Source organism: Leptonychotes weddellii, chromosome 1, assembly GCF_054177405.1.
Source record: "Leptonychotes weddellii isolate Sample4059 chromosome 1, ASM5417740v2, whole genome shotgun sequence".
Classification (NCBI taxonomy): domain Eukaryota; kingdom Metazoa; phylum Chordata; class Mammalia; order Carnivora; family Phocidae; genus Leptonychotes; species Leptonychotes weddellii.
The window spans coordinates 99,244,263-99,271,581 of NC_138369.1; the positions used below are offsets into that span (position 1 = coordinate 99,244,263).

A 27,319-nucleotide genomic window follows, 5' to 3' on the forward strand; every position below is an offset into this window, starting at 1 on the left:
GATGGACCTTGAGGGTGTTACGCTAAGTGAAATAAGTTAGACAGAGAAAGACAAATACTATATGATCTTACTTTTATGTGGAATTTACAACAACAACAAAGACACCAAGCTGACAGTTATGGGGAACAGACTGATGGTTGCTAGAGGTGGGAGGTGGGCAAAATGGGGTGAAGGGAGTCAAAAATTACAAACTTCCAGTTATAACATAAATAAGTCATGGGGATGTAATGTACAGCATGGTGACTATAGTTAATAATACTATATTGTGTATTTGAAAGTTGCTAAGAGAAAAAATCTTAAAAATTCTCATTACAAGAAAAAAAATCTGTTAACTATGTGTGGTGATGGGTGTTAACTAGACTTATTGTGGTGATCATTTCTCAATATATACAAATATTGAATATATACAAATATTGAATTATGTTGTACACCTGAAACGAATATAATGTTGTTTGTCAATTACACCTTAACTGAAAATAAACAAAAAAAAGAATAGTTCCTGGCAAGTAGCAAGCACTCAATGTGACCAGGAGTCTAACTGATCTAGAAGTAGGGGCACATGCATGTACACCTCTCAGTGTGGAGGTGAGGAGACACAATTAACAATCCCACAGACCGCATATTTTGGAGGAGGTTTGGTTTGCTGAAGCAAATTCTGGATGCTGGGCTGGCTAACACCCTAGAGGCCCACCAGCTCCGCTGAATCACCAGCAGCCCAAGGCGATTGCCATAAGTCAAGCACTCACCAGCAGCCCAAAGAGAAGGTGTATAACTATTGAATTCCAGACTCATCACCACTGCACCCTTGGAAGGCTAATCCAGAGCCAAACAAGTTTGGAAAGTTCTTTTCCTCCTCTCCTGATACTCCTTTTACCTTTTCCTCTGCTTAATTTTCTCAGGCTTAATTTTCTCAGCCCTGTATCTATTCACACAAAATTGTGATAAACACTCCTCTCCCATCTGTAATGTTAATCTGGAACTGTGTGGAAGGCATAATCTTGCCAACACTTGGTTGGCTACACATCATCATTAGCAGAACAATTCTGCCCCCCTTCAGCCACATTTGTCAAGTTCCTACTGTTTTTTTGGCTCGAACTTTTCTCCCTTAGTAACTCTTCTTGGTAAGCCCCTCAATTTCTTCCATCTTGATGACTGTGTTTCCTTAATAGTCCCTCAGTTTTCCTGCCCCCTACCCCAGACTCTTCAGGGACTCAGGTTGGCTTTTGCTCACCAAAGAGCAGTCTGGCTGAATGTGCGGTGTCCCATTTCTTGGCTACTCTTGACCCTTGACTGTTGAGTTTTCCTCTAGAGCATGGTGGTGAGTAATCGCACCCAAATCTCTAGCAAAAGCAGTGCCAAGAACTAACAGGAGGCCCTCTGAGCATAAAATTACAATTTCAAGCTGAGGAAATGTTTCTCTAATCATTTCCTGCCTTTCTCAATTCCTTCCATCCCATCTATAATCATCCTCCTTAAAGATAAAAATAAAATAAAATCTGGTTATAGAATTTCTGAACTTTAAACAGATTCATTGCAACACAGGTTGTAAAGCTTCCATTTTGTACAAATTCCCAATTTGAAGAGAATAGATATGCAATCCATCTGTGAAATTCATAAAGCAGAACATTATTTCATTAATAGGCAGGCGAATTCAATGTAGACATATGAAAAGGACCATGAGTAGTATCCAGCAAAATATATGGAACATGAAATAGTGAAATAGTATTAGCAGCACTCTAAAGTTGAGGCTCTAAAAGCAGCATAAACAGGAAAGGCATGCTGGTGATTTAGAGAAGGGATTTCTCAGTTGTCATTTTGTGTGGCCAGTGATACTTTGACATTACTGTTCAAAGCATAATTTTTAACTTAAAATATTATGGACAAGCAAACATTTCACAAAAGAAGATATACCAAAGGCTGAAGCACATGGAAAAAATGTTCAACATCATTAGTCATCAGGGCAATGCAAATCAAAATCACACTGAGATATACTAGAATGACTAAAATGAAAAAGACTGACAATCCAAAGTGTTGGCAAAAATGTAGAACAACTGGGACTCTGGTTTTCCTTTCTGGTGGAGATGAAAAATGGCACAGCTGTTTTGGAATAGTTTAGCAGTTTCTTAAGAAACATTCTCTTACCTTATAACCCAGTCATTCAACTCCTAGATATTTATGAAAACAAATGCCTGCACAAAGATTTATACACAAATGTTCTTAGCAGTTTTATTCATAATAACCACAAATTGTCAAGAACCCAAATGTCTCCCAACAGGTGAATGGATAAACAAAATATGATATATTCATACAAGGGATCGGCAAAAAAGGGACGAGCTACTGATACATGTTACAAGGATGATCTCAAAATCATCATGTGGAATGAAAGAAGCCAGACACAAAAGAGTATATGCTGTATAATTCCACATATATAAAATTCTAAACAATGCAAACTTATCTCCAGTGACAGTAAAGCAGTGGTTGCCTGGACACAGGAATGAAGAGAGGACAGACTGCAAAGGGGCACAGGGAAACCTTTGGAGGTGAGGAAATATTCTTGTATCTTAATTCTGGCAATAGTCTTATAGGCGTGTCAAATCTGTCAAAACTCATTGGACTGTGCACTGTTTATTTTTTAATTGAAGTAGAACTGACACACAAGGTTACCTTAGTTTCAGGTATACAACATAGTGATTCGACAATTCTCTACGACACTGTTACAAACCATTGACTGTATTCCCTATGCTGTACCTTTTATCCTCATGACTTATTCATTAAGTAGCTGGAAGCCTGTATCTCTCTCTCTCCCCTTCATGCATTTTGTCTATCCCCCCACCATCTCCCTCCCCTCTGGCAACCATCAGTTTGTTCTTTGTATTTATGGATCATTTGGGTTTTTGTTTGTTTGTTTATTCATTTGTTTTCCTTTTTAGATTTCACGAGAAAGTGGTATGGTCTTTGTCTTTCTCTGACCTACTTCACTTGGCAGAATCCCCTCTAGCTCCATTGAACTGTGCATTTTGAATAGGTGCAGTTTCTTGTATGTAAATTACACCTATATTAAATCAATAAAGTTGATTTTTTAAAATATTATGGGCCAAGTGAAGAATAGCATTACTATTGCAAAAAGCAGAAGAAAACCTTTTTCTTCTTGGACGACATCTCCTAAGCAAGTCTTCAACCATTTAAGCTTTGGCTACTATCAATAGGAACAAATGCGGTGTGTCCAAACTGAGTTGGTTTACTTCCTGGAAACCACCTGGAATGAGGCACTCTCGGACCTGGCTTCATTCATAAGCAAAAAAGACAATCCCTTTCAAATTTAAAATAGTTCTTCTACCTGAGTGCCTTAGGGCAGGACACTCTTTTGAAAGGGATTTGGACAGGAACCTGAAGTTTCTCCAATACCCTTTGTGTATGGTGGAAAGGTCCTTCTGTCTCTGGGAACTGAGCTTCTAGATTCAGGAGTAATATCCATGAAGATGCCCATCACCCACACTCTCTAACCGTTCCCTCTCTGCTGCCCGTCTCCCCAAGATAACCGAATAAACCCATATCTGCAACTGCCACTGGGCACATATTATAGCTAAGCACTTCACATGCATTACCTCATTTCATTTACTACAACAACTTACATAAGGCCATTACTGTTGAGATGTCTGTTACATAGAAGAGAAAACTAGGGCTTGAAGAATTTGTGTGATGAACCCAAGCTACATTGCTAGTTATTAGCAGAGCTTAATGGATTAAAATACAGACATTCTGACTCCAGGGCCATTTTTAACCACCTTACTCCCTAACATGGAAATCCACAGAGTCGACCATTCAGTTAAAACGACCCTCATGTTTGCTAACTATAATTAAGGCACCACCTGGGGTTAAGCATTCCCACTGTAAACCCAACTCTAGAGCTCTGGGCATCGCTAGTGCTTTGGCCCCTCGGGAAGGGGGGGAACCGGTCAAGGGTAGGGAGGCACGTGTTTCCACTGAGGCTTTCCTGGCTGCCTGAGTCCCCACACTGGGGATGGCCCACAACTTCCTGAATAAAGCCAGACCCAAGAAGGGACTGATTATCCCAGTGACACCCCAGAAGAAAGCATTTCAGGTTTAAATTCTCCTCCTTCGGGAGCATGTCTCTTACTCTTTGTGTAGAAGCCATGGCCGTTTTGCCATGAACATTTGTTGAAGTGACATTGTCTGGATACTCTGACAGAGTCCAGCTCCAGGCCAAATTCTCTGTGTGATTTTTCAGGTCCCACATAGGCAACTATAAAGGCTTTCCCTGGCCCTCCCTGGCCAGCCTTGCTCTTACGCATACCTGCGCCTCCATTAGGAAGTCTCCTTATCAAAGAACTGGAGAACTGTAAAGATACTTTTCTCCACTCTGACTCAGTACTCAGATCTTCTCCACTCCTAACTCTTCCCTCCTTACCCCAGGCCCTTGGGTCCACAAAACTGCTCAGACCTTTTGTCTGGGGCTCCCTCAGCAGTGAGATGACCCTTCCAACACTCCACATCTGCACTGATCTACCTGTCCCTAGACTCATACGCTGTTCCATGGGGAAAACGGATCACTAGGGAGCTGGCGCTTTCTATGGATTATACTCTTGCTTATACTATGGCAGTCAGTGACAAAAGCCTTGACTATTTACTTTTCATTTTACTTTAGTGGGCTACTCCCCCACCTGGCCGCTCAGCTCTCTCAAGCTCAGCTGAGCTGCTGCAACTCTTGTCTCTAAAAACCCTGCCCCAGAGACACAATGGCCTGTGTCCCACCTTTCTTCTGATCAATCTTCTTAACTACACCCTCTTCTTCCGTCCTTTCCTCTTTATTATAAGGCTTTGCACGCATCTTTCTTTTTAATTCCTGCCTCTCAGGGCCGTACATGCAGCTAACTCAATGTCCAGATAGCGATACTGCTCAGCTTTCAGACCTGACATTCACGTGAATAACTCTGCCTGGGTGGTGACAGGCATCCCTCCACCTCACCTGGGAGGAGTCATGTTGGCAGTGACCTCCCACTGGGACAGCAAGTAGTGAGGTTACCCACCGCAGCAGGTGATGCTGACTAGCGGTGCGTCCCACAGCGGCCCCTCCCTGAGTTAGGGTGTACCCTAGAACTTTGGGGAGAGTGAGGCTCTGTGAGTTCCCGGTCTGAGAGACCACTTAGTGGAGGCGGTTGTAAGCGACTCGAGTCTCTGAATGTCATTACAGAGGCAATGCCCACTTCTCTGACAAGACAAAGTTCCTCGGGGTCAGGAACACTGGTTAGTTCACCTTTGCATCCCCGGCACTAGGTGTGACTCAATAAGTGGGTGCTGATGACATGCAACAAGCCACAAACATATGTTACTTCTGGAATGTTGTCATATAGCAACTTCATTTTCCTTATCACCGTTGCTCTAAGGTTATCTAGTGGCACTAGTTCTCCCCTCGCCCTTGTATAAAAAGTCAGGCAGGTCCTATGACTTCTCTGTCCACTTCTTAAGTCACAAATCCCGTCTCAGGTTCAGTATTTACTACATCTAGGCCCAAATTAAAATTCAAAACTCCAACTGTGGCTTATGGTTGAGCTGTTCCCCTTGGGTATATGGTGCCCAGGGCCAGCTGCCAACAGGAAGACTCAGTTTGGGGAAGAGGCTGTTTTCTCTCTTGCTCCTACTCTGCCGATTTCTGCTCATCCACTTCACCTGCTGCGGTTTCTGATGTCTCCAGGGTCTGAGGCTCACAGGAAAGTTCCGAATTGACTGGTTCTGTCATCTGTGGGCCCCAAGCTTTCTGAGTCTGACTGATTTTTAAAGTAGATGATCTTTCTTATAGATATTTTGTGGGTTCTTTGGAGAGCTCTGCTCCCCCCTCCAAAGAAACCATAGATTATCAAATTTGCAGTTATGTAGCCCTAGGTGAGTTCCATTTTATTCCACTGGTACCTGACCTAGGATTCCAGCCCCTAGGAATCCAGCCAGACCTTTACCTCCTATCAGCTCTGTTGGCCCTTGCATGAATCTCTGGCATAGAACCTAAGATAAACCTAAGCCAGCTCTCTCTTGTGTTATGACCTACATTTGGTGCACAGGAAATATGCCCTCTTAACCTGACAAAGTCTGCAAGTGATATCTGGTCCCAACCTAACACCCCTCCTTTGCTTACCACCAGAGCTGTTGGCCATCCCACTCTTCAACACTGAGGTTCACTTCCCAGGCCAGAGCTGAGCCCAGATCACTGTAACCCAACTGTTGAGACCCCCATCTGGCTCTCCTGGGCCCCCTTGCACTGGGTTTGAGAGGAGAGCATTCCTTGCCCATTGGCTAGGATCAGACTCCCAGTGAACCCGTAATAGTTTTTGCAAAAATCCACTTCCCCGTATCTCTCTTGTCCCTACTCCCTTCAGTCCTTTATATATCCTTGATGTGGGTGAAGAGTTCAAGAGTCTATAACCACTTTTCTGCTCAATCCTTTGGAAGTTTGCGCGTTGGAATTCGGTGTCTATGGTACCTCTGGTGCCTCAGCAGTTACGCATTCATCTGAAGGAACTGAAGCACAAATGCTATTAAGCTTAACGTAAAATTAATTCGCCTGCTCAGCGAGGAGAAAAGTGGCTGAAGAGCTGTCATGGCTCAGTGCCCCCAGATGACTCATATGTGTGCCCTGACCACTTTAGGGGTGTAGAAGGGGCCCCATAAACATGAGGTCAAGCTTTTTGTAGGTGGAAAATCAGAAGAGTTTCCTCCTAGGTGAGTGTCGAGTGGCCATGGCCCAACGAGAACAGCTAGAAGGAAGTGATGAGCCCCACCCACCCTGCAGCCTCCCACGGCCATGGCCACAGAGAACTTGGGGTCTGCTGACAGTGTTTTCCGACAGCCCCTGTGGGAATGGTAGTAATTAATACCCATATTGAATGGAACTGAAAAGTCCAAAATAAACTCCCCTCAGGAGCTCAGGGGGTTGAGGGAGGCTGTAGGCAGCTGGGGCTGGCTTTAAGATTGATAATTGATAACAGAATGGATAATTCTGCAGACTGCTGGGCAACGTAAGCCATTACTGCTGCTGGGGTTCAGAACACGCTACCCCAAAATATAGCACCTTGGCCTATTAAATATTTTAAGCTGAAGGGGTTTGAGAAAATGGCAGAAGCAGGAAGACCACTCTGACACCCCACCCCTCCTCCCCCCACACCTTACCCCTGTTGCCCTTCTTCCCTGAAACATATCATAAAACCCTCACACGAGAGGTGGGAAAAAAGGAGCATCCCTATCTCCAAAGACAAGGAAGCACTGAGAAGAATCCTCACAAACAGGCCTTGCTAAGTTTCCTCATGTTCATTACGATTACCTCATACTCCTAGCTTATTATATTTTTATATGATTGTTCGCTCATCAAACCTAGCATAAAAATACTCAGGTCTAACGGTTTCTTTGAATCTTCATTTCCTTATGAAGGCTCCTGTATCCCATAAAACTTATATTAAATAAATGTGTATGCTTTTCTCCTGTTAATCTGCCTGTGTCGGTTTAATTTTCAGACCCAGCCAGGAACCCCCAAGAGGGTCAGGGAAAACTTTTTCTGCCCTTACACGGCTTAGGATTTCTTTCTGTCCAGCACTACATGTAGTGCAGGATCCTGAAAAATAAAACCTGTAGGAAGATCCGGGGCCTGGCTTTTCCGAGGGTCCTTGCCCATCCTTTAGGCTCAGGAAGTGGGCGAGACCATTAAGAAGAAAACCAGGAGGCTCTCTTTATTCCTGGAGCCCAGGACCTAAGGAGCCTCTTCTTGCCTCCTTCACATCTGAGCCACCAATCAGAGATACCACCCCAAAACTCCCCATGCAATAACCAACTCTCTTGGTCCTTTGCCAAGAAGACTCCAAAGGGTTCACCAAAAAAGCCTCTCTAGCTTTCATAATATCTTCACTTTTTCAGAATTTCTACCCACCCACCAAACCCTCTCATCCTCCAGAAATTTTCTGGGGAGGAGAGAGGAAGGAAGGATACAACAGCCAGTCCTCTGAGCCCAAAGGGGATTCTTTCTTCTTCCCAAGATCTTATTTGTGAAGGTTGAGATAAAGGGTAGCAAAGACTTCAGAGAAACAAAACTCAGAAGGCCAGGAACTGATAGAAGTGAAGGTTCTGGCTGGGAAAACTCTGAAGACGCAAGAGTTCAAGACTGAGGTATGGGACATGGGCATAGAAGAGTACTTTGGATTGGGACCAGAAGTTGTCAATCAACCCTCAGGTGAAAAGGCCTGGCTTCCCCCATAGATGAGAGCCAGGACAGTGGGGGAAACATTTCAGACTCATGTATTATCCTGCCTAGCTGAATTCCATGACTCTACCGAGTTGCTGTATATGACACCAAGACATTCTTCATCCCAAGTATGCTGATTTGGATGACTCAGCCAGAAGCAAAGCAAAGAATAGGACTGTGGGACCACATGAGAGCCCAGGAAGCAGTGTGGAGTAGAAACTCTTTAATTTGTTTGATTGAAGGGGAGCCAGGAGGACTTTACATGGGAAAGAGCCTTCAATAATTGTGTGTCTGACTCAGGCCTTTTTGTGACAGATGTTTAAAAAAAAAAGACATACATTTAGCCTTCATGGGAGAATAGAGGAACTATATCAATGCTTTTCTTTTACTAAGACATAAATATTATATAAAAAGAAAAGATTAAATGGCATGGAGTGGCAAGTGATAGTGTAATCCCTGAAGGTTTGATTTCAGATTAAAATTCAAGTTTACCAATGTTTATACTAGGATAATATACTCCCAATGAAAATCCTAACTTTTCAGCTTGTTTGTTACAATCTGCTTTTTACTTTTTTTTGCCAAAATCTTCAGCTGTTTGAAATCTAACAATCATCCCTTAAGCTGTTTATTAACCTTAGCATGTTCTTCATAAACATAAGACACTTGTTAGGAAGGAAAAAGGAAGCTCTGAAATTAGACTTTCTGTTCAGAGGGTTTCTAATTCACAATAAGATAATTGTAAGGACCTAACAACTAATTTATTTCATAATATAAATATTTTTGAATGTAACTTATTGTGTGTGTGGGTGTGTGTGGATGTACGTCCTCATCTGTCACATGAGACTTGGCATTCCTTGGGGTTTCAAAGGCAGATTTCGAGCACGTTGAGCTGTGTTTTAGATATTCTCAGCAGGCCAGCTCTGATAGGAAATTGAGCTCCTTTCATTCAAAAGAAAAATGAATCCAATGCCTTTTAATGGGATCTATATTCAATTAGTCAACAAATGGAAGAAAGAGTCTACCAGTGAACACATTCCAGACAACGGAATTAAGCTAATTTACTTCAACCTGATACTATTGTTTTCCTCCTAGAACACAGGATAAAGTATAGAAAATTCTCAGGTTTCCTTTAATCATCACAGTTCTTTCCAATTTTGTCTGTGCCTGAAAACATAGATACCCCTTGTATGATTGTGTTACCAAATGTGATTCTTCTTTCTTTAATTGGAAGAGACCTTAATGTAAGTAACTCATTATTTATCATTAGCTCTCAGCCACAACAGTATGCTTTTCTGCATCTGCACAGAGCTGTCATCAAAAGGCCAATTTATTGTTCAAGGTGACCGTGGACTGAAATAGGTATTTTTCCTTCGAATAATCGAGGTTTCACAGTTTAAATGAACGTGTACAAAGCATACAAGGTCAAATAAGTAATAAAATGTAGCTAAAGGAGCATAAAAGCCCCCATTTAAAAACAAAACAACTTTATCCTACCCCTGTGTAAGTAAGCCCTCTGGCAGCAAAACAGGGACTTCTGCTGGGATAGTCCATCTCTGCAGGTGGCCTCTTGTTGAAGTTCTAGAAGTTGGAGCTTTAAAATGGATGCAGGGAGGTAAGTTTTTGAAAATCACATCAAGGGGCACCTGGGTGGCTCAGTTGGTTAAGCGACTGCCTTCGGCTCAAGTCATGATCCTGGAGTCCCCGGATGGAGTCCTGCATCGGGCTCCCTGCTCAGCAGGGAGTCTGCTTCTGCCTCTGGCCCTCCCCCCTCTCATGCTCTCTCTCTCATTCTCTCTCTCTCAAATAAATAAATAAAATCTTAAGAAAAAAAATTTAAAAAAAAGAAAATCACATCAAATAATGACAAGTACAGACATTGCCCACCAAATATGGTTGTGACTAAATATATCTGGTAATGCAGGTTTGTTCAAATGATTGTCTTTCCCAGGTTCGCCCTGTCAAGTGTCATAGCCTCAATCCTTTGGTTTTACTGAAACAATGGCAACATCGTTAGCAACTAAAATCACAGAGGTGCTTCGGCCTTTGGAGAGCAAGGGCAAAGCTTGATTTTTTTCTCCAAGCCTTCTTCCCAGGGGAATGGGTCAACGAACCAGCATTTGTTGTTAGGTTGAGGGGTTTGAAGAAAGTGGGTTTGTCACTCACTCAGCTGCACTTGGCCATTTTCCCTGGCTATTTACAGTGGTCCGGGGACTTGCGCTAGGCCTTGGTGGGTCAGATACTCAGCCTTGGGAGGGTCCCAGATTTGCCCGAAGACAGACTCATGGCCACGGGAGGCTGATGGACAAAGCCACGTGCTCATTTGTTAATTTCCACTGAGAACTAGAACTGTTAGGTGGGCCAGATGTTCGTGCCATCTCAAGTAGTCCCTTCTTCTTCAGAGGCCGGGGAGGCCAGGTTTGCTGGTGGATCTCTGGCAGCATGGCCTCAGAGCTAGGGCAGGAGGCGCATGAGTCAAGGGCTTGGTCCCAGCAAATTTGGGTGGCCCATTAGACCATGTCTGCACAGTTATTCCTGTACCACACACTGGCTGGGCACTCCTTTTCCAGAATGGTGTTTGAATAGGCACCAGTAACATCTGTTTCGGGGATTATCCTTTCTCTAGTTCCTATAGCTAACCAACTGCCTCTTACTGATGCTCTCTTTCTTCAGATAATTTAGCGCATTTGATCAAGTTTTCAGCAGTTGGGCTACCTGGGAGCCACTCTGTATCTTTAAGGTGACTTGTACACCTCTGCTCGGAGCCCCTTTGGGCTCAGAGGATAATTTATTTTCCTCTCTGTGGGGAGGGACACTCAGGTCATGGTTGCCTCTATTTAAAACCTACATGTAACACCAAAGGAAAGCAGAGAAAGCTCCCGAGAGGTTATGTATTATCAGGAAAGTGTGTTATCCTGGGGGGGTGTCTTCAAGGTTAGGTAGTCATTGACCTGGTGGAGAGGACAAGGAAGTCATACCAGATGGATGGTGTGGGCATTAGTGGGGGATGGAGGCTAGGAGCCCTGGGCACAGTGGAGATACTATTTGAGCAAAGATAAGGAGGTAGGCAGGTTCACCTTGTCTGATAGTCTGTGGGGTGGGGCCTTGTCTTTTTCTCAAGTATATCTCTAGCACTTAGCATCTAACACATAGTAGTTGCTCAGCAAACACAATGGAAGGGCAGAGACCAAAGAAACCAATTGATTTGGAGTGCGAGGTTTCATCCTGGAGTGGGATTTCAGGTTGGGGAGTCTGAATCAATGGAAAGAAGACTGGAGCTAGAATCAGCAGATCCAAGTTGAGTGATCCAATATGTGACTTGGAGCGAGGCAGTTCACCTCTTGGGGCTCAATCTCCTCTGTACAACAGGGATGTTGATACTGTAGCCACTTCACAGGACTGCTGAATGGTAGTGAGTACAACTGTGAATGGGAAAGAACAATGGCGAGTGGGATGCTACTTTAGAAAGCACAGTGCTCACAGAAGGTAGTGGCAGTGATGAGAAATAACCCAGCTCCCTTTGCTGTGCAAGGAAAAGCCACTGAGGAAGAGGGGTGCGGGTCCATCTCTGTTGAATTCCCCCTCTGTTATGCAAGATCATGGGCAGCCTGCTGATGAGGTTCTTCAGCGGGGCTGGAGAAGGAAGTGGGGTTTCTCACCCAAGGTCGGCAGATTTGCCAAAATTAAGAGAGCAAGCAGAGCTGAGAGCCAAATGAAAAGCTGGGTTCAATTTAACAAAAAAAAAAAAAAGGAGATTCCAAACAGGACAACAAGGGTGAAGCATCAAAGACAGAAGCATGAAGCCAGGAATCTGAGTGCCGTAGAGAGGAGATAAAAGCCAGGCCCTAAGTATAAGCACATGCCCAGAAAAGAGGGACTGTCTGTGGTTGTCTTTTTTTTTTTTAAGCTTTATTGAGATACAATTCATATACCACACAATTCAAACATTCCAAAGGTACAATTCAATGGCTTTTAATGTATTTGCAGGGTTAGGCACCCATCACCACAATCAGTTTTAGAACATTTCATTAGCCTGGGAAGAGAACCCACACCCTTAGCCATAACTCCCCAGTCTCCTCACGCTGCCTTCATCCCTGCGCAGCCTCCTTTCTGTCTTTATAGATTTGCCTATTCTGACATTTCATATAAATGGCATCATACACTATGTGGTCCTTTGTTACTGGCTTCTTTCATGTAGCGTGTTTTCAAAGGTTCCAACCAATATTGTAGTATATAGAAGTACTTCATTTCTTTTTACCGCCGACTAATATTCCATTTTACGTATGTGCCACATTTTGAATATCCAGTCATCAGTCGATGGGCAGAACTCTATACCCAGAGTAATTATCACTAAGGGTGAGGGCACCATAAAGACTGTTAGGCTTTGCAACATGCCAGTGTTTTCAACCCTGTTAGGATATGCCTAAAAAGCTTATGCTGAAGAGAAAGACTGACATCGTTACTGATTGGATTCATATCCAAGTATGAAAAAAACAGTCCATGTCATTCAGTTAAAAATTTCAATGCCTCCGCGTCCTCTAAGGGGCAGGCTTCCATAGAGCAAATGCTCATTTGGGAAGTGCTAGGGAGTACTTGAGTGTGTAATGCTGTTCTCATTGATAGCCATGAGAAAATTAAATGTCCCATTAAATCCACTTAAAAGAAAATTGTGAACTACTAGAAAGTCCTTACAGGAAGACACTCTTTCCTTCTCTGACGTGCCATTAGCAGAGCAAGTGATTCAAGCTGTTTTCTCAGCTGTGAGAGTTGCACTGAGCCCCAGTCTTGTGGCCAGAAGACCTGATGACTAGCCGCTGAAGCCAGGGCTCCCCCGGGACGGTGGGTCTGGAGCTTCTACTGCACAAAAGTCACAGTCTCATCCTGGCAGCACACCTCCCACCTTTCCCTCATCAGCCACACGAGCACCCGGCCCCAGACTCCAGACCCTAGCTGCAGTTCTGCAAGGGGAGCCCAGAATTCAACATGACAAGGTTGGCTCCCCTCTTGCTGGGAACCCCGATCAATGAGATGAGGGAAATCATACATGGATTAAGCCTGCTTGCGAGGAAGACCACAGGCAGCAGATCTGGCTCGGCCTTCCCCACATGTGACGGGAAGCTGGAGGAAACAAGCAGATGATATTCTCTTCCAGCTAACGCTCACCTTCGGTTGAAAATGATAATCATACTTATTTCTAGCCGTCCGCCCGAGATCCCTTCCAGCCCTAGAAGACTTTTCTCTACTGAGAGAGGAAGAAAACAGGGCCTCTACACTGATTTTCTCTTCTGAATTGTGCGCGTGTTGTAGCTTATGGTTTTCTGGGTTTATAAGTAGCACATTCCGTGAACATATGAAGGAAGTGAAAGCAAAGCAGAAATTATGATGAAGAAAAGAACAGTAACTTTCCACTCAGATTTAATCACTGCATCTGCTCTGTTTTCTCATTGTGGAAAGTCTCTATATATTTGGCTTTCCTGGATTTGTGCATCATGGTCTCTCTCTTCTCTGTGTCATTTTCGTCTCTATTCAACTGTGAGAAAATGTCTCCTTGGTCTTCTTGCCCTAATTTAGTACCCGCCGTGTCCACCGACTCCATGCATTTCCAGATGTGGCTACTGTGTCTTAAATAGTCTTCCTGCACCCATTGCTCCCTTTTGCCGTGTCTACCTGCTCCTGGGTCTTGGGTGCGGTATGCCCTTAAACTCCCTGAGGACACAAATTAGAGATGCTTTAAGGTTCCCTACTCCTGGGCTTGACATAATACCTTCAGAAGGGTACATTTTTGCTTTGATTTCTCAGGTTGGACCTCTTGTCATAAAAAAAAAAAAAAAAGCTTTGAATATGTCTGGTGGTTTTTCTCCATAGAGAGGGGCTGTCTCTTTGTGTCCAGTATTGGGAGAGGAGATAGATTCTAGCAGCAACCATGTGGGTCCCTTGTGAAAATCCCACAGACCGAGTAAGGAAACCGATGCGGTAGTTCTGCTTTTTCAGATTAGAGGTCTGCTTGCAAGTGGGAAGTAGGTGGGGCCTGACCGCCGTGGCCAGATTTGCAGCAACGCTGCCCTGGCGGGCGCAGAACTTCCTTCTCTGGGTTTGCTGTGCGGTCAAAGGTTCCTGGGGGGCATCTCACCCTTCCTCAGCCCCCACCGCCTTCAGCAGGACCCGCTTCATATTTGGAGACACCGTCTGCTCCCGAGCTAGGCGTGAGGGCCAGGGACAGCCTCTCGCTGGTGCGGGGCTCTGGCCCTGATGGGGTTGAGATTTCACCGTTTACCCAGGTCCCCTCGTCCCGCCTCCGACTTCCTCATGGACGGGGCATCCCCCCAGCTCCTCCTGTTCCACGAGAAGGGCTTTTAGGGGGGACCTGCTCCAGCTTCCTCTCCACTCCCTGTGGCAGATAGGACATCGCTAGTTTCCTGCCCAGTGTCTGTCCCCCTGGCCCTTTGCCTACAGAGCCCTGATTTCGTTCACCCAGACACTGTGTCCAACCCAATGTGGGCCACGAGTGATTCACCTGAGCCAGTACTCCAGGAAGGTGGTTAACCACACCAGAGGGTGCTTTGGAAATGTGGGGCTGGGGGGGGAAGGGTGGAAGGGGCTGTAAATGTCACAGTGATTGAGGGGCACCAGACAGTGGGGACAGGGGTGCTGAAGGAGGCCCTGCAACACGTGGCAGAGGTGTGTGGCACGAAGACTGGCCCTGCACATCCTCATGCCCCCTGGAAATTCGGGTAGGTGAGAAAACTATCGTTTGCGCCTCCCGATCGAACTCCATTTTACAAGGAAACACAAATACATGTTTCATAGCTTTAACCAATGCTGAAATTTTCCAGAAGTACAGCGATTGCATAAATCGAAGAAAGATTGTGCTAGGCTGTGTTATGTTCGTGCTGTTTTGAAATTTACCAGGAGCTATTGCCTATTACAGACAATGACATCACCGCTGGGCCTCACTGCTTGTGTGTGAGTTGACAGGGCCACACCCCAACATTGTAGCTGTCACATGGACTTATGTGTGAGGGGGTTTGAGTCTCTGCTAACAGAATCGAATATGATTAAATAAGGCGAGGTGCACGAAACACGGAAATCCGAGTTAAATGCATTCTTACAAGTTTTCAAAATAATTTCATGTTTGTCATCCCATATTACAATTTTTTTTATTTGGTTTAGCATAATGATAAGAAATCTATGGTGTGAGAATAATAACATTTATTCATTTGGGGGTTGCCTATTGTTTTTCAGCTTTATTTTGATCTTCTTGCCAGAAGAGTACCAAAAACCTTCTCCAGAGCCTCCTTGATTATGATTTTTTTTCTAGAACATCTTCTGGTTCATTGCTTATTGAAGCACAAGGCCTCCAAGGGTTTGTTTTGGTTTGTTTTGTGTTGTTTTTAGGTCCTCAAAGCTAAGTGTTTATTGTGACATGCATTAAGTCTTCAAGACAGGAGATGGGTTTCCTGTGGTCTTTCCCCAGTTCGCTGTCCCATGTCATAACAATTATTTTTGACACTGCACTTAGCCATAAGGCTCAGCTCACTTGAGAGTATATCATAGTCTTCATCGTCTCCATTTCCACAGCCTGTAATTTGCCTGGACAATTAAGGGTTTTTTTTTTCTTGCTTTTATCCTATGGAAACAAGTCTGGTTTGTTCCTACTTATACTTACACTGATTTTTATTCTAGTGCACATTTGAACCTCTGCTCTTTCATCTTCCTGTACTTCTTGTATGGAATATCTTCTGATCTTTTTTTCTTTTTTCTTCTCAACTATTCCTTAAAAAATAGGGGCAAACGTCTGACTGTGACATTATGTCTTCTAATGGAGTCCTACAGAGGCAATTATACACTGAAATGCATACATTTTCTTATAAATTACTTTCCTCTTATTTCTTATTTTTATGTCACATTTAGGGCATTTTTCTAAAATTATGGATCTAGACCGGTTATGTGATCTATTCATTGCCTCTCTGGATAAAGGAGTATTACAAAATATTTGTGTACTAAAAGGAGGGAGTAAAAGGGGAAATTTTTTTCTGATAGGGTTGAGTTTAGGGCAAGTGCAGAAGTCCTCTTCCCCACTGTCGCAGCCTCCCTGGAGCCAGGGTGGGGGCGCATGTGACCCAGTTCCAGTCAATGAGATCCAAGCAGATGTCTGCTGTGTGGCCCGGTTGGAAAAGCCTTGTGTTCTCTTGACAAAGGGAGACATAGTGGCTTGCCTGCCTCCTCTCCCTTTGTTGTTACATGGAATACTGATGCGTGTGGCCACGGAATGACTAGTCCGAGGAGAAAGCCAGCCTACTCAGGATGGCAGACTGGAAAGAGAAAGCTTCCGAGCGCCCACATGCCATCTTTGACCCACTGAACCCTCTGCTTCTGGGGATTTAGTTATGTGGGGGAAACTTTTGTTTAAGCCATTATAAATCAGGTTTCCTGTGACCTGTTTCACTGATAACTGACTGTTTCTTTGCCTGCCCTGAACCCTAAGCTTGCTGCTCTCACGTGTAGCTGCCACCCCAATGACTCCGCGGCATCCTAAATCCGTAGTGACTTGGGAATCACTATTTAGAAAATTCTGTGAATGACTGTTCCAGTGGGCACCACTATGTTTAGGGAAACTGCCCATATTCTCTCCAGGATGCTCCTCCATTTTGACTATTCAATCTTTTGAACAAACCATAGGGGAAAACTTGATCCAGTGACTCTTTGATGCCTTCTTAGGGAGGTAGCTGGACGGTACTAGCGTGGCCTGGAAGCCTCGATTGCTGCAGCCGAATGTTCTGTGGAACAGCATGTTGCCGGAGTTCTGTTGTTAGCTAATGCCAGTGGCGTCGATGAAATAAAAGTAAATCTGTTAACTCTGCTACTGTAACCACTTCAGGCTAATTACTTAAGTGAAGTGGTTTTGCCTTAATATGGAACATTAGTCAATTAAATTACGTTTGACTACCCATAACTTTTGTTCAAGGAGCGCTTCATATACAAACACCTCTAATCAGAGCACGAAGCACTTAAATACTTAATCTGGTTAAATGGAAGTGAAAACCGTAATGCAGGACATTCTCCCTACTAAGGGAAATCTTCAGCCATTGTGTCTGTGCAAGACCAGGCTTTAGAAACAATGAGAAAACTACCAGCAATCACTTAGAGTCTTTTGAGGAGTATAGGAAAAGCACCCAAACTGTATTTATTCTCCAAAAAAAAAAGTCCTTGAAATTATTCCTGTACCAAAATATAAAATGTTGGGGATGCCCGGGTGGCTCAGTCGGTTTAGCGTCTGCCTTTGGCTCGGGTCGTGATCCCAGGGTCCTGGGATTGAGTCCCGCATCAGGCTCCTTGCTAAGCGGGAGCCTGCTTCTCCCTCTGCCTGCTTCGCCCCCGCTTGTGCGCTCGCTCTCTCTCTTTCTCTCGGACAAATAAATAAATAAAATCTTTTAAAAAAAAGAAAAAAATATAAAATGTTGGAAATTATAGTACATTTGATTTATTCTCTAACCAACCAGCAGACAATACAACAGGGACTTTAAGAGACCATTCGCCAGAGGACGTGGAAGATATTTTGTCCAGAAAATAGGTCACTTGCCATAATCTTACGGAAAAGTTTTCGTTGGCGCTCATCAACTGCTCTTGCATTCTGTGCCTAGTTTGCACCAGGCCATGTGCTGGGCATCAGCCAACATCGATAGCAGGAGAGACACTGTCCCAGAATCGGTGGTCCAGAGGCTGGGGCAGGGGAGCAAAAGAGAAGATGCAAAGGTTGACCAGGTCAAGATGAGCCTTGGGAACAGACATGTCAGGAGTTTGGACTTTGTTCCAAAAGCATAGAGAAATCAGTGGATGTTTTGCACTGCATTCACTGCATCACGTTTGCATCGTAAAACCATCTCTCTGGCTGCAGAGTAGAGACCAGATGGAGCAAGCAAGACTGGAAGCCAGGAATCCAGTTGACATGTGCACAGGTGGGGCAGCAAGAGGAAACAATGAGATGGCCTGGGGAGATATTTAAGAAGCGGATTTGAAAGGACTTGGTGAATTACTAGACACTGGGTTGGGATGATTATGATTCAGTGGGTCTGAGTTGGTGCCCAGGAAACTAAATATCTTTAAGAAACACAAGCCAAGAGTTTTAGAAGAACATAGCGTTTCCCTGAAGAACTGGACACCTAAAAGCTAGTGAATGATGGTGCCTAGGTCACTCAGCCTGGCTTCTCTCTTGGCTAGCTGGCACTTCATAGCAGTTTCTACATGAGTGTTCTGTCTTTCTTTCCCCTCCAGCAAACCTCTGGGCAAAGCAGAGGTGACAGATCCATCACACAGGGCACAAGATTGAGCAGTCTTCAAGGGAAACTTTCCACGGCCCCTGTCCTAGTAGAAGAGGTTAACAACATTTGTTGAAGGTCTGCCCTCATCTCTGACTCTGGTTAGATGCTCCATTTTATCTCATTTAATACAATAGTATTATTATCCCCATCCTGATGAGAAAAAAGCTGAGATTCAGAGAGGGTGAGTGTGCTGTCTAAAGTCACGTGATTAGGAGTTGATGGCATCTCAGTTCAGGTCTGGCTGGTTCCACGGGACGGGTATGGCTCGTGCCATTGCAACAGTCATGGTGGAGTGGGAATAATGGGGCTACTCCCATTTTTACCACCCTAAAACTACAAGATGGCATCTGGCTGAGCCCAGTTCAACCAAAGTCCCATCATAAGCCTACGACTTATTCCCTGTTGATGGGCCCATCAATGAACACATCTCCTGAAATTTAATACTTTAGTCAATCTTTGGCTAGCATTGTAGATCTGACCTTCCACCCACTTAAAGAAAGTGTGGAGATCTTTTCCACTGTCAGACACAAATGAGATCCAGCTGCCTGTGACTTCAACCCCAGGCCAGATGTTTTAAATGTTAAGTTTCCTGCCCAATGTATCTTTTCATTAACCAAAAATTTTTTAACTGCAGGCTGCAACCCGTTAGTGATCCTGAAATCAATTTAGTGGATCACAACAGCCTTTTAAAATATTGGAACAGAATAGAACAGAACAGAAAATATCAGAATGTACCCCACAGAGTAGAGGGTGTTATCTTGTGAAACTTACATGTCAGTTGTGTTTGTATGTGATGATAAAAAGTATATTTCTTACTCTGAGTTGTGGTTTAAAAAAAAAAAATGGAAAACCGCTGCTTTGGAGGGCTCTGTCATCCTTTCTTTACAGTTCTTGAAAGAGCAGCTCTCTCTGCCCATGGGAGAAAGTTAACTCACAAACAAAGGAATGGGAAGGAAAAGACAAGTGGAAGGCAGAGTCTTACTGAAGGCAGGAAAATAACAGCTCGCAATAAATGGACATGTTCTTGTCAACAAGTCATCTGAGGCCAGTGTCCTCAGAGAGACTCCACAGTAAATTATTTTGTTGTACCAACTGCACTGTTTTCCCACGTCTCAGGATCGCTTTGGGATACTGCTTTGTGGATACTCAACAGTTTGGCTTTCTGGATGCTGCAGCACGAAACCAAGAAGTACGTGTGCTTCCTTTTCTTAACTTTTCATTAATGGAAACATTTTAAAGATTTACAGAGGTAGCCAGGATGGTTTAATTAAACCTCACATACCATCCCCCGGCTTCAATAATGATCAGGTTCTGGCCAATCTGGTTTCATCTATACCTTACCCACTTTCCAGATGTGCTATCATTTTATCCACAGATATTTCAGTGTGTATTCCAAGAGGTGATTTGTGAACACTGGGTCTACTAGGGTCCTCACACACTGCAATTGAAGAGGACTGCATTCTTTGAGACATGAGGCCTTGGCCAAAACACAAGAACAGGCAGTCAGGTCCCATAAAAAGTAGGTCAGATGGCTTATGTTCCCTCTGACCAAAGACCCCAGAAAGGAAAACTGCTCACATATCCCAAGAAAATCTCCAAGAAACAAAGGAGGCGTGGGGGACAGAATGGCTTTATGAAAAGTAGGATATAAATTAAGAGCTCATGTTCACCACAGATGACTACCAGAGACTGGTCCAACTTTGTCATTTTGCAGATGAAATAACTGAGGCCAGAGAAAGTGACTTGGACCTAAGGGCCAGAGGACAGTCCTCTTGATTTTCAGTCCACAGAATCGACACAGTACGTGAATACTGTTCTCATTCAAAGTTAGAGATGGAAAGTTATTATAGGGCCTGCTAGTCAAGAAGGTGGACCAACTGCAACATGGGATATCTACTAAATTGACATTCTAGATCTTTGTCTTCCCTGAGTCAAATCCCTGGACCATTAACTGCCTGAGACCAATTCCATCTTTAAAAAAACTCAACATTCCAAAACCTTCCTCCAATGACCTGCTTCTTCAAACAACTGATTCCTTCCTTTTCCATGGCTCTGCCCTGCCTCAAGGTCTAGTCCAAACTCCTCAGCCAGGCCTTTCATGGCCTCCTGTCCCATAACCTCCACCCCATTCATCTCCACAGAGCCTCGTTGTTTTCCCCTGTGACCCCTGAATGCCCCAGGCTGGTTCCCCTTTCAAGCCCTGCAAATGTGCTCTCTCTTGTGTAGAACTTTCCTTGCTCCTCTTGCTCCACAGTTTATCCATCCTTCTTGGCCTCTTTCAACTCTCTAAGCTTTGGGAAGCCTGGTATTCCCAGACATTCATGCCTCTATCTCTCCCTTTGTCTGAATGCCTGCAGTATTTCAAATCTGTTTCATTCACAGCGGTGCTTTTTAATACTGCCTTTTAATTATCTTACCTTGGTTCACCTAGTGATCTCATCTGGGGGTCTCTAGTCCTTGAGGTTAATAACCGAGTGTTCTGGGGCCCCTGGGTAGCTCAGTCAGTTAAGCGTCTGCCTTCCCCTCAGGTCATGATCCCAGGGTTATGGAATCAAGCCCTGCATCGCATTGGGCTCCCTGCTCAGCAGGGGGTCTGCTTCTCCTTCTCCCTCTGCCCCTCCCCCTGCTTGTGCTCTCTAACTCTCTAAAAAATGAAAAATAAAATAAAAAAATAACCGAGTATTCTCCTTTTATGGACTATCTCCTGTAGTAGATTAAATAGGGGCAACTTGGGGCGCCTGGGTGGCTTAGTCAGTTAGGAGGCTGACTCTTGATTTTGGCTCAGGTCATTATGATCTCAGGGTCCTGGGATCCAGCCCCACATGGGGCTCTGCACTCAGTGGGGAGTTGGCTTGGGGATTTTCTCTCTCCCTCTGCCCCTCCCCCAGGTCATGCTTTCCCTCTCTCTCTCTCAAATAATCTTTTCAAAAATGCTTAACTATTAAACAATATATAAAAATAAATAAATAGGGGCAACTTGTCAGTCAGGGCAGCAGGGCACTGTGGAATGAGCTTTGGAATCAGAATTCCCTGGGTTAGAACCCCAGTCCCGCCGCTCGGTAGCCATGTGATCATGGCCCAGTTCACTGACTGTCCTGAATCTCATTCTTTTCTTGTAACATTCTCCTCTTTGTAGCATATACAGAAGATATGAAATTGACTACCCACTTACCCAGATGGTATTTAGAATTTCCAGGCCTGTGTTAACTAGAAGCTACTGAGTAGTTTTGTGCCACATCACTGAGGGGACAGAAGCAAGGTTGAATTCTATCATTACTTTCTCAAAAGCAACTCCAGGATAAAACTGTGCCATAAGCCAAGCCCATGGAAGCTGAAGTCGAACGCTGCTAATACTGGAAGGGTTTGACAGCTATGATTCGCAGGGATTGTTACAGACGTGCCCAGAGGTGCGGGAGTGCCTTGGGAGGACTTTTAGCATAGTAATTAACAGCAGATGCCGCCACAACACCAACCTGAACCCTCAGGGGTTGGGCCCCTTGGAAGTTCATTGCTGTCCCTGCTGCCCCTACGGCTCCAGTAAAGTTGGACACGGGTCAGGAGGCCATCCTCCATCCTGCAACTAGGAACTTGCAAATGTGACGCCAGACCCCTGCAACGTTATTTAATACCTCTGGGTTCTAGTTCGTGGTACTTACATGGGTCCATGTCTCACAATACCTGTTGTTAAATATTAACAACAGTCAGCCAGCCGCTCAGGTCCCAGTTTGCCCTGGAGTGTGGTGGTACTGTTTGTATCAGCCATCATCTGAGATGAAATCCAGATTTTGCTGCTGGGCCTGGGAAAGCACCTTCAGGGAGAATTCTGCCTGCTGCCACCCCAGGCCAGGCAACTTCAGGGCGGAGGTCACCTGCAAAGGTGAGCAGGGAGGTGGCCGTATGGAACACAGCAGTTGTCCAAGGACCCAGCCTCTCTCTGCTTGTTCTCTGGGCTTCTGTAAACATCCTCGGAGCTGCCTGTTTGCCCAGCACTCCCCTGCTCCCTCTGCCCTTCTCCCTTCTTTCTGTTTGTTCGGACTTTGCCCCTACCACCTGCTAGAGGCAAATTGGTGGAGGGAGAAGAGACTGGCTGGCCACGCCAGGGGCTGTGTGGACCCAAAGTCCTCAACTTTCCCATGAGACCCATAACTCTCTGATGGTGGAGATCATTTTGTTTTTTTGTGCACACAGTAGGTGCCCAATACATATTTACAAGTAGGACAATAGGAACCCCTATGGTGGGATTAGGAGAATGTGCACTGAAGTCAGCCACACCTTCATTCAAATTCTGGCTCTGCCATTTCCTGGGTCTCAGACCTTTGCAATGTTATTTAATACCCCTGAGTTCTAGTTCATGGTACTTACATAGGTCCATGTCTACAATACCTGTTGTTAAATATGTTTACATTAAATATCACCCCTAGTAATCAAAGATAAAATAACACTGTATGTATAAGGCGCCTAGCATGGATGAAGTCCTCTAGAACTGCTAGTGATTATTATTAGTTTCTCAAAGGCAAAACTCATATCTGACTCATCTTTGATCCCTAGTATTGTCTTGTACATATTAGGGGCTTCATAAACTTTAACTAGTTGAATTTATTCTCCCAAAACTTATCTATTGGGTGCCTCCTCCATGCCAGGAGAACTGGGGATACAAAGTGACAGGCACAGTCCCTGCATTTGTGGAGTTACCATCTAACAGGGAGAGAATGACAGTAAATAAATGACCCAGTAACATTCCATGTGTGGTCAGTGTGTCGAAGAAACACCCAGTGGATCAGAGCTAGCGAGATAGGAGCGTACTGTTTGAGACCCTGTGAGCCCCGGAGCCTGGCTAAGGAGGTACCAGAGAGCAGATACCTGGGAGGACAAAGGAGCCATGGAGAAACACTGTCACTGACAAAAATGCTACAATCACATTCGCTTCAAGACCAACACGGTGGTAGATTTTGATGCTTTGATTAGAGTGACATTAACATTTCTCATTTTTAAGCAGCCCTTAACTGAAAGGTCTCCATCCCTGTTCTTGTCCTGTCTTCCCTCTTAGCTCTAAATACCGAACAAAGCCTTCTCCCTTCTCCTGCTTCTTTTCTCCAAGCACTTCATTCAAATTTTATAGTCCCTCTTTCCCTCTTCTGTTCCAAAACCACTTTGATCTTTTTGTCCTTTTCCTCTCTAAGTGTTCCCCGGCCCTTTTCTGCAGAAGATGCACATTTTCAGCAAAGCTCTCATCTCCATGCCCTTTGAGACTATCACAGAACAGCGAAAAGTGCTGAGCGCATTAGGGAGGTGAGAGCTGCAGACGGGGAAGGTCAGAGCGAGCTGAGCCGACAGAACCGCCTGGGCGGGAGTCCCGGGGCAGCCGCAGTGGCTCATGGGCCAGCATGGCTCTCAGCAGGGCTCAGAAACCAAGAGGCCGTCGCCTGCACACCAGGAACTGCGAAGCCGGCATTCCCCTCCTGCCATCCCAGGCTGAGTCCTCTGGGTTCAGCGGGGCTGTGCCAAGCACGGGCCTCAGGGGGCTCGAAGGGGGAGAGCACGCCCACGTGATGGGCTTGTCAGCTTTTCTTGACGGTGACAACCCAAAGTAGGGCCCACAGAGTGTGGGGACATTCACTGCGGTGGCCTTTGTGTCAGCTGTCTGTGACCTTCATGCCACATCTTGCACCGTTTCTTATCTCACTCTGTTTTAAACGGATTTAGTCTTTCTCCTTATCTCCAAGGAAATCTTTATGTCAAGGTGTGTGTGTGGGGGGGAGGAAGTTAGTAATGGGCCCAAAGCTAAGTACAATGAAAACTAAACAATGATCTCAAACAATGTTATCTTAGATACTGCAGCCCGCCAAATACTCTGAACCGAAGGTTAGATGTTTCATGAAGCTCTCTGCTAAAATGAAAGCAAAGAGGCAGGAAGGTAGGTTAGCAAGTGTTAGATGTTAAAGCCATAGTAGCAATTATGTTTTGACTTTATCAGAAGGATCGAAGGAGAACTGAAAAGGAAAAAGCGTCCTCAGTACCAAATCAGTGTTGAAATTCTGTGTCCACATAACGCCTTAACATATAAGGGAGTCCGCCGGTGAGTTTGGGTTACCCCGCCAGCTTCTGCGGCCATGTACACTGAGTTCTCATGGACTCTGGCTGGGACAGGGCATTGGCCACACTGAGTAGACTTCCCAAGCCAGCAGCCTGTTATAGCCCCCATTGGAAGGGTCCCAATGACCACGCAATAGTTACAATTTTTGAGCTCTTATTATGTGCCAAGTTCTTAACACAGAGATTTTAAGTCTCCAAGACATGTATTGTTATTTGCGTTTTAGAAATGAAGAAGCAGGGGCTGGGTGCCCAGGTGGCACAGTTGGTTAAGTGTCCGACTGGGTTTCAGCTCCGGTTGTGATCTCAGGATCTTGAGATCAAGCCCCATGAGTTGGGCTCCACGCTCAGTGTGGAGTCTCTCCTCCTCTCCCCGCTGCTCACTCCCTCTCTCTAAAATAAATAAATCTTTTTTAAAAAAGGAATGAAAAAGCAAAGAAGTTAAGTCACGATCCAATCCCAAGACCATCTTCCTCCAAAGTTCTTGTCCTGTCCACTGCACTCCACTGCCTCCCTAGCTGTGAGATGTAAGCTCTCTGAGGTCCCTGTAAGACCATTGATTTTGCTTGGTGGAGTGGTTTGCAAACTCTGTTTAAACCTTTGCTTCAATTTTCTATTGCTGTGTAACAAACCACCAGGAAATGTAGAAGAAAAGAGTGTTTTATTTTGAACACAGCTCTGAGGTCCACAAGAAGACAAGCGGGATTGACTGGTCTCTGCTCCACATGATGTCTGCTGGAGACAGAATGTCTGAGACAGTGTCTTCACGTCCCCTAGGATGGCTCACCAGGCTGGGGGCTGGCTGGAGCAGCTCACCTGGATGCTTATGTCCGTGCCTCCAGCCTACTCTTTGGCTGGTCCCTTGGCTCACTGCCACATGGTCTCTTCAGCAGGGTAGGGCTTCTTCGACGGCGGCTGAGGCCCCAAGAGCCCACTTGTCAAAGGAGAAGTGGAAGCTGCCAGTCATCTTAAAGGCTCTTCACTTCTGCCACATTCTTGGGACAAAGCAGTCACGAGAGTAGCCTCGATTAAGTGCAGGGTAAATAAAGTCCACCTCTTGATGGGGACGTGAAAGAACTTCTGGCCATCTTTCATCTGCCACAACTTTGAAATCTTTGAGAGGCTAAATCATAAACAGAATTTGAATGTGCAAATCTGATAAAGGGAGGGAGACATATTGGTTTGAAGTGGGGACATAAGGGGAGGGTGCAGAGCTTGTCCACCCTGCTGCTCTCTTGGACTTTAGATGAAACCAAGGTCTCTAGGGAAGAGAACTTGTAAAGACTGACTTGGATGACATCAGAAGAACAAGACCCTCCAGGACCCTGCCTCTGCCTGCCTCTCTGACTTTACCTAGATTCATCATCTCAGCCCACCCCACTTTTACTCTCTGAGCTCTGTCCTTCTTCCTGTTTGTCAAACACAGGCCTACCACTGCGGTTTTGCATGAGACTGTCCCATTGCCTGGAATTCTCATCCCTCAGGCTTTCACACCATGAGCTCCAGCCTGCCATTCCGATCAGGGAGACCTTCCCTAGTGAAGGTGGCCCTCCCCAAGCTCCAAGCACTTTCTATTGCATTAACCTTTCTTATTTCCTTTGTAACACTTAATATCTAGAATGTATCTCATTGAAACGTTCCCCAAGGGCAGAGGCCTCGTCTGTCTTGTTCACTGCTGTCATTCTTGGCACCCAGCGCAGAGCTTGCCACTTAACTAGGCACTCGATGAATACTCATTGAAAAACAGCATGAATAGTTGAATGGATGAATGTGTAACAGTGAAGGGCTATTTAGCCCTATCTTCTCCTCCTGATGTGTTCCCAGGGCATTCCAGAAGAGGATGATGGATCCTTTGGGATTATGTAACTAATGGTTCCTACACAGGAAACAATAATATTAATACAACTAAGAAAAATGGCCTCGACAGGGGCTCAGTCACTACCCCTTCCTGCAGCCCAGGTCTCTGTGTCCTCTTCAAGCGCCTTTCCAAATCAAGCAGTCCCAAGGCCTGCCCAGGGCTATAGACAGATCTGACTGATAAAATTCACACAGGTCCTGAGCAAAATGTTTCCCTGCAGCCCTGTGAGAATCCCTACCAATCAATTCTCTGGGATATGGCCTTTGTGTGGAACCGTGCCCCCCGGGTGTAAAGTGCTCAGTGATGGATGAGGATCGGACTTCTTCATCCTCCTCCCCAACTACAAGTGCCCAGCCAAGTATCCCACCTGCGCCCTGCTTATTTCAAATTCACTGTACCCAGCAGTGATATGTATGTCCAAGCATCCCCTGTGGCTACTCTCAGAGAACCCAGCTGGGTGAAGCCAAGCCTTAAAGGGATCTTGTCAGCTTGCAGCTCAGAGCTATGACATAAGACATTTGTCCCAGAGACCGAATAAGAAACAAGAGAAAGGCGGCTTCATTCCTACGCAGAGCCATCCCTTTGGACAGAACTATTATCAGAAAGGGTATCTTCAACTCCTAACCATAGGGATGTATGAGTTACCAAACACTAAACTCAGTCCTATGGCTCCAAAGAAGGCCTCTGTTTAGAATATGATTCTCATGACAAACAGCTTTTGTGCTATGGCAGAGTGTTTCAGCAGTTCATTCTTCAAGGGTTCTGAACAAGTCACTCGGGACTGCCACTTGAACATAAAGCTTTTCCTGTTCC

General features: G+C 45.0%; 1 long non-coding RNA gene across 1 annotated transcript; it reads left to right on the forward strand.

Annotated features, from left to right (window-relative positions):
* The first annotated feature begins 27 nt into the window (after positions 1-27).
* Positions 28-21,524, forward strand: LOC145723093 (uncharacterized). The gene is made up of 4 exons (XR_014147925.1): positions 28-2,540; positions 18,512-18,656; positions 19,675-19,747; positions 20,273-21,524. It is a non-coding gene; the product is annotated as an uncharacterized LOC145723093 (long non-coding RNA).
* Positions 21,525-27,319: the final 5,795 nt, after the last annotated feature.